The sequence below is a fragment of the Mustelus asterias genome, chromosome 10 (genome assembly GCF_964213995.1).
Source record: "Mustelus asterias chromosome 10, sMusAst1.hap1.1, whole genome shotgun sequence".
Classification (NCBI taxonomy): Eukaryota; Metazoa; Chordata; class Chondrichthyes; order Carcharhiniformes; family Triakidae; genus Mustelus; species Mustelus asterias.
In genome coordinates this window covers 106,322,406-106,330,943 of record NC_135810.1, presented here as the reverse complement: position 1 = coordinate 106,330,943, position 8,538 = coordinate 106,322,406, and positions in this window count along the sequence as shown.

Sequence of the window (8,538 nt, the reverse complement as noted above, 5' to 3'; positions counted from 1 at the left end):
GTAGGATTCAATTATGGATTTATACCTTCAATTCATTTCCGTCTAGAACAGTCATTTTTGGGTTGTGTTGGGTCCTCATTTTTAAGGAGCACTACTTTAAACATTTTCAACTCTTAAGGTAATATATCACCACTTATAAAGAAAATGACACATGCTGGAAATTCAAGTGAGAAACAAGAAACGGTTGAAACACAAATTGAGGCAATCAGCGATTGTAGAGAGCTTCCCTTCATGAGAATTGAAACATTAAAGGATGAGGAAACTTTTAATTAGTGAATGTTAGATAGGAAAAGTTGCGCTGCTAAATTAAATCCCTATGAACGCTGCAGGAAAAACCAGCTGAAAATTATTAAAAACCAGCACTCCTGGAGTTCCATTTTCAAGTGCACAAGACCAGTTCAGAAACTCGCAGTGACTTCCTAGTTCTTCTGTATTTTGTCAATCAGCATACTTGGCAGCCAGAGACTAGATGTGTTCGCTCCACAAATCATAGAATCATATAATCCCTACAGTGCAGAAGGAGGCCATTCAGCCCATCGAGACTGCACCGACAACAATCTTACCCAGACCCTACCTCCGTTATCCCACGTATTTACCCAGGTAGTCCCTCCGACACTATGGTATAATTTACATGGCCAATCAAACTAACCTGCACTTCTTTGGACATCACACAGACAATCACCCGAGGTTGGAATTGAACCCGGGTCCCTGGCACTGTGAGGCAGCAGTGCTAACCACTGTGCCACCACGCCACCCCATGTTCTCCACCAAATTTGGTGAAAATGGTTCCTTTTTAATACTGTACAAGTTATTGAAGTAACGTGTGTTTATATGGATAACTCACAACCAGACTATTCTTAAGCATCATTAAAAGTAAATCCATTACATTTAGACCCCTCTTAGCTCTGAAGAAGTGTCAAACGGACTTGGAACATTAACTCTGTTTCTCTCTCCACAGAGGCTGTCATTCCTGCTGAGTTTTTCAGCATTTTCTACTTTTTTAATTTCTTTTGCTAGCATATACATTTGCCACGAGTTACTACAACCAAGGAAAAAGAAGTTTCAACGATCATCCCAACAGAAAAGAGATTGCACTCACCAGATTCCTTGTTACTGTCAGAGATATTTTTTTCTATTTAACGCGGTACTGAATGTATTCAGCGTCTTCAACTTTCCTCAGAAAAGAGCTCAGAGCGACTGAACGTCACCCCCTGATGCTGTATATTTGCTCGAGCTGGCATATTTTTAAAGGATGGAGGATAGGGAAACACCCAAAGTGCAACCAATCCAATTGAATTTTTGAACGGTATACCCTCCAGGCTATTGTCTCAAATACATGTATGCGCATGAGTAATTTAGGTGAAATTAAAAGCAGAATAATTGTGACAAGGTTAGGTTTAGAGTGAAGTATGGTGAGATTTGACTGAACAGTTTCCACAGACTCCCAGTGCTCCAGAAGTGAAATCATTTGTGTGAAAAGGTGTATTCCTTTCAAGTGTAAAAAAGTTGTAGTAATTCCTCCAATAATTGAGTTTGTGCTGGCAACCTGTAATTGAGTCATGAGCAGTGGGCCTGGCAGTGAGGCTTACCATGATCAGATTATCTGTTGACAAACTGTAGGATACAGTAAGGTGCATCTCAGACAGGAAAATTAAGAATGAAGTTAAGCACAATAGTATTAGAAATTCTCAGCAGGTTTGGTAGCATCTTCGGAGAGACAAACAAGAGTTAGCGGACTGGATTTTACAATATTGGATGGGGTGAAGGAGGTGGATGGGAAACTCAGTGGTCCAATTAATAGCCCTTTGGTGAGTGGTTAGTGAATTAGAGGTGCACCACATTGGGACTGTAGGCCGGGAAGGCAGGGGAGTGTTCTATGCACAAATATCTTCAGCTGCTTCATCAATAACCTTCCTTCCAAAGGTGGGGATGTTCACTGATGATTTCACAATGTTTAGCACCATTTGCAACTCCTCAGATACTGAAGCAGTCTGTGTCCAAATGCAGCAAGGTCTGGACAACATCCCGGCCTGGGCTGACAAGTAGCAAGTAACATTCGTGCCACCAAAGTACCAGGCAATGATCATCTCCAACGAAGAGAAACTAACCATCAGCCCTTGACATTCAGTTGCACCACCATCACTGAATTCTCCACTATCAACATCCTGGGGGTTACCATTGACCAGAAACTGAAGTAGACTAGCCACATAACTAATGTGGCTAAAAGAACAGGTCAGAGGCAAGGAATTCTATGACAAATAACTCACTTAACTCCTCAAATCCTGTCCACCATCCACAAGGTGCAAGTCAGGAGTGAGATGGAATACTTCCCACTTGCCTGCAGGAGTGTAGCTCCAACAATATGCAGGAAGCTTCACACTATCCAGGACAAGGCAGCCCCTTGATTGGCATCCCTTCCACAAATGTTCACTGCCCCCACCACCAACACACAGTGGTAGCAGAATGTACTATCTACAAGTTGCACTGCAGGAATTCGCTAAGACTCCTTAGGCAGCAGCTACCAAACAAACAACCATTACCATCCAGAAAGATAAGAGCAGAAGATACCTGGGAACTGCAGGTATTTGCTGGAGTTGCACGTAGGCAGATCAGGTAAAGACCGTAGGTCTCTTCACCTCATCAGATGGATTTTTACCATGATGGCTCCATGGTCATCATTAGACTTTGAGTTACAGACTTTTAATGAATTCAAATTTCACCATCTCCCATGATGGAAACCCAAGTTCCCAGAGCAATGCCTGGGTTTCTGGATTGCTGATCCAATGACAATATCACTATGCCACCATGTCCCCATAAGAGATTGTAGTGGCATAAATCACAGGGAGAGATGAGATGTTTAAACAGAAGTAGATCACAAGCATGTACATTTACAGAGCACATACTCTAAGAGTGCTAGTGGATAGCTATCTGTGAGTGACGGTCATGTTCAGGCACAACAGTAGCATGATGCAACATGACAGGAGCCTGAAGTGAGGGACATCTTTTCACAGCATCAGAGAGATGAGGGCCTCAATGTGCAAGGGACAGTGGATAGTGTCTCAGTGAGGTCCTTTCCTGAATGTAGAGGATCCAATCAGAGCAACAGCAGGTCAAGGATCAGAGTGTTCATACAGCAGACTGGGTGCATGGAACTTCAGATAAATCATCCATAGACCTGATATGGCTTGAGCCCTTGGAAGCCAAGGCAGCCATTGTGAAATTCCAAGCTAATTGTTCTCTTGAATAGGATTCTGGAGAGAGGTGAGCTGCATCACCGAGACATTGTTAATCATCATGGAGTTTTTGAGTGATCAGTGACAGCCATAGCTATTGGACTTCAATTGTGATTCAATCTCAAGCAACTGGAATGAATCTATCCTGAATCAACCAGGCAGAAGCTTCATACCGCTCCAGATGGTAAATGTCTCCTCTTGGAACCAGCTATGAAGTGGAAGAAGATCAAGAAGGTGAGGACTGTGAGGGACCAACAGGGCATTCATTCTGCAAATAAATCAACAATTGACTAATCCCAGGATGTTAGTGCATGAAGGCAGAAGCAGTTGTGGTTCTGACATTTGCCATGAGACTATAGGCAGAATCTTATGAGGATCCAGCGGAGTGTCAGTTCTGGTGAGAAAACTGGTATGGAACTGTTCAGTGGGCGGCACGGTAGCACAGTGGTTAGCACTGCTGCTTCACAGCTCCAGGGACCTGGGTTCGATTCCCGGCTTGGGTCACTGTCTGTGTGGAGTTTGCACATTCTCCTCGTGTCTGCGTGGGTTTCCTCCGGGTGCTCCGGTTTCCTCCCACAGTCCAAAGATGTGCGGGTTAGGTTGATTGGCCATGCTAAAAAATTGCCCTTAGTGTCCTGGGATGCGTAGGTTAGAGGGATTAGTGGGTAAATATCGAGAGATATCGGAGTAGGGCCTGGGTGGGATTGTGGACGGTGCAGACTCGATGGGCCGAATGGCCTCTTTCTGTGCTGTAGGGTTTCTAAGATTCTAAGCTCCACTGGTCAGTTTTCTCTCTAGATTTTGTGACTTTAACTGCAAAAGAAAAAGAGTGGGCGAGACAGGGAAGCTGGGAACTGGCTTCACCATGATGGGGGCGCCTTTTTAAAAGGTGCCCTAATCACCGTGAAAAAAGAGGTACCCTGTAATCATCACTGGCATCCCCCCCAACCCCCCGATCTCCCCAGCATCGGCCACCTTCCCCTCCAATCATCCCGGCATTGGCCCTCTTCCCCTCGATCTTCAAAGCATCGGCCCAGTTCCCCCCATCATCCTGACATCGGCCCTCTTGCCCCGCAATCATTGCTGGTATTCACCACCCCCCCCCCCCCCCCCCCCAATTATCCCAGCATTTGCCTTCTTCCCTCCCCCGATTTTCCCAGCATTGGCCCTCTTCACCCCGCCTCCTCAATCTTCCCAGCATCGGCCCCCTTCCCCCCAATCATCTGACATCGGCCCTCTTCTCCCCAATCATCTTGGTATCCCCATGTCCACTCCCCGCACGTGACATTCCCCCTAGGGCCCACAGATTGGTACTGCCATGTTGGCACTGCCAACCTGTGCCAGGGAGCAGTACATAAGAACTAGGAGCAGTGTTATATCCATCTGGCCCCTCGAGCCTGTTCCACCATTCAATAAGATCAGGGCTGATCTTATCGTGGACTCAATTCTACTTACCCGCCCGCTCACCATAACCCTTAATTCCTTTACTGTTCAAAAATTTATCTATCCTTGCCTTGAAAACATTCAATGAGGTAGCCTCAACTGCTTCACTGGGCAGGGAATTCCACAGATTCACAACTCTTTGTGTGAAGAAGTTCCTCCTCAACTCAGTCCTAAATTTTCTTCCCCTTATTTTGAGGCTATGCCCCCTAGTTCTAGTTTCACCCGCCAGTGGAAACAACTTTCTTGCTTCTATCTTATCTATTTCCCTTCATAATCTTATACGTTTCTATAAGATCTCCCCTCATTCTTTGGAATTCCAATGAGTATAGCCCCAGTCTACTCGGTCTCACCTCATAAGCCAACCCTCTCAACTCCAGAATCAACCTAGTGAATCTCCTCTGCACCCCCTCCAGTGTCAGTATATCCTTTCTCAAGTAAGGAGACCAAAGCTGTACATAGTATTCCAGGTGTGGCCTCATCAGCACCTTATACAGCTGCAACAGAACCTCGCTGTTTTTAAACTCCATCCCTCTAGCAATAAAGGACAAAATTCCATTTGCCTTCTTAATTACCTGCTGCACCTGCAAACCAACTCCTTGAGATTCCTGCACAAGGACACCCAGGTCCCTCTGCACAGCAGCATGCTGTAATTTTTTACCATTTAAATAATAGTCCATTTTGCTGTTATTCCTACCAAAATGGATGACCTCACATTTACCAACATTGTACTCTATCTGCCAGACCCTCGCCCACTCACTTAGACTATCTATATCCCTTTGCAGACTTTCAGTATCCTCTGCACACTTTGCTCTGCCACCCATCTTAGTGTCATCTGTGAATTTTGACACACTACACTTGGTCCCCAACTCCAAATCATCTATGTAAATCGTAAACAATTGCGGTCCCAACACTGATTCCTGAGGCACATCACTAGTCACTAATCGCCAACCAGAAAAATACCCATTTACCCCCACTCTTTGCTTTCTGTTAGTTAACCAATCCTCTATCCATGCTAATACATTACCCATAACACCATGCACCTTTATCTTATGTAGCAGTCTTTGGTGCGGCACCTTGCCAAATGCCTTCTGGAAATCCAGATACACCACATCCACAGGTTCCCCATTGTCCACTGCATTGTTCTCAACGAATTCCACCAAATTAGTCAAACATGACCTTCCCTTCATGAACCCATGCTGCTTCTTACCAATGGGACAATTTATATCCAGATGTCTCACTATTTCTTCCTTGTTGATAGATTCATGCATTTTCCCTACTACAGAAGTTAAGCTAACCGGCCTATAGTTACCCGCCTTTTGGCTGCCTCCTTTTTTAAACAGTGGCGTCACATTTGCTATTTTCCAATTTGCGGGAACCACCCCAGAGTCCAATGAATTTTGGTAAATTACCACTAGTGCATTTGCTATTTCTCCCGCCATCTCTTTTAGTACCCTGGGATGCATTCCATCAGGACCAGGAGACTTGTCTACCTTTAGCCCCATTAACTTGCCCAACACTACCTCTTTCGTGATAATGATAGTTTCTAGATTCTCATTTGCCATAATCTTCCTGTCATCGATTTTTGGCATGTTATTTAATCTTCCACTGTGAAGACCAACACAAAATACCTGTTCAATGCCTCAGCCATTTTCTCATTTCCAGTTATTGCATCCCCCTTCTCACCTTCTAAAGGACCAATGTTTACTTTAGCCACTCTTTTTCATTTTATATATTTGTACAAACTTTTGCTATCTGTTTTTATATTCTGCGCTAGTTTACTCTCATAATCCACCTTACTTTTCTTTATAGCTTTTTTCGTGGCTTTCTGCTGACCTTTAAAGATTTCCCAATCCTCTAGGTTCCCACTAATCTTTGCCACTTTGTATGCATTTTCTTTCAATTTGATACCCTCCTTTATTTCCTTAGCTGTCCATGGCTGATTATCTCTTTTTCTACAGTCCTTCCTTATCACTGGTGTATACTTTTGCTGAGCAAAGAACAAACAATGAACAATACAGCACAGGAACAGGCCCTTTGGCCCTCCAAGCCCGCGCCGCTCCCCGGTCCAGGATTGAATCCTGAATCCAGGATCCCCGCCCAATTTTCCAGCCTATCTACATCCTAATATCCTATCCACAGAGCTGTCCCTCACAGCTACGATGCTTTGTTCATCACAACCTATTAACTCACCCCCACCCCCCCATTCCAGACCATGTGATCTCCAGGAAGAGGCGAAAACCCAGAGTGAAAACCCCAGGGCCAATATGGGGAAAAAAAAATCTGGGAAATTCCTCTCCGACCCCCTGAGGCGATCGAAACGAGTCCAGGAGATCACACTGGCCCTGATCAGAAAATGCTTCCCAACCCTATTCATTTCCACTTCTGCTTTACGAGCACTGTGAAAGATCGCTTTGAAAGTCCTCCACTGTTCCTCAATTTTCCCACCATAAAGTTTTTGCTCCCAGTCTACCTTAGCCAACTCCTCCCTCATCCCTTTATAGTCTCCTTTGTTTAAGCACAAGACACTGGTATTGGATTTTACCTTCTCATGCTCCATCTGTATTTTAAATTCAACCATACTGTGATCACTTCTTCCAAGAGGATCCCTAACTGCAAGATCATTAATTATTCCCGTCTCATTATACAGGACCAGATCTAGGATAGCTTGCTCCCTTGTAGGTTCCATTACACACTGTTCAAGGAAGCTGTCGCGGATACATTCTATGAACTCCTCCTCAAGGCTGCCTTGACCGACCTGGTTTGACCAATTGATATATAGATTAAAATCCCCCGTGATAATTGCTGTACCATTTTTACATGCATCAGTTATTTCTTTGTTTATTTCTTCCCCATCATGATGTCATTATTTGATGGCCTATAGACTACGCCTATCAGTGACTTTTTCTCCTTACTATTTCTAATTTCCACCAAAATGGATTCAACCTTTTTTTCCATAGAACCTATATCATCTCTCACTACTGCCCTGACGTCATCCTTAAATATCAGAGCTACACCACTTCCCTTACCTTCCTGTCGGTCCCTCTGAACAGTCTGATACCCCTGGATATTCAACTTCCAGTCGTGTCCATCCTGCAACCATGTCTCTGTAATGGCCACCAAATCATACTCGTTCACAATGATTTGTGCTGTCAACTCATTTACCTTGTTTCGAATGCTACGAGCATTCAGATAAAGTGCCCTTATGCTAGTTTTTGTACCTTCTTTTTGAATTCTAACACATCCATTAATAACATTTCCTGAGTTCTCCTAGTACTAGGGAACTGCCTGGCCATGTCCTTCTCCCCCAGTTGTGACGCTAGTGCACCTTTAAAAAATGTATTTTTTAAAAATCATGTTCTCTGCAGCTGTAAACAGGCCTTTTGGTTTCATTGTTGTCAGGCTGTCTGGTTAGAAGTCCTTTTATTGCTGCTTTAATGGTTTAAATGGGGTTTTGTTTATTTTTACTCTGGTCCTCAGGTACTTTCTAGGATCTCCTATGACCCTGCATTGTGAGAGGGAAGATTGATTGACAAGTTAAAGTCAGGTGGTTCCTCCCCAGAAAAATCTAAGGATTTGGTTTTAGAGTCAGAAGCTGTTCTGGTTGTCAAGTGGAAAGCAGTGTTTCTCTCCCTTTCCCTCGTATTGGAAATTCAGCTGGCTAGCTGGAAGCAAGGTTCTAGCCTCCCTGGATTGAAAATTCTACTGTTGGTGGTTTTGCTAGCTAGTACCTGGAGCCTCTTTCTTTCTCCCTGGTGTTTAGGGAAGCCGTTCTGACTCCAAGCTGGTCTGTGTGTTAAGGGAACTGCAGCATCCAACCAAGGGACTAAGTTCCAGCATCACATGAGCATTCGTGTTTCCTATG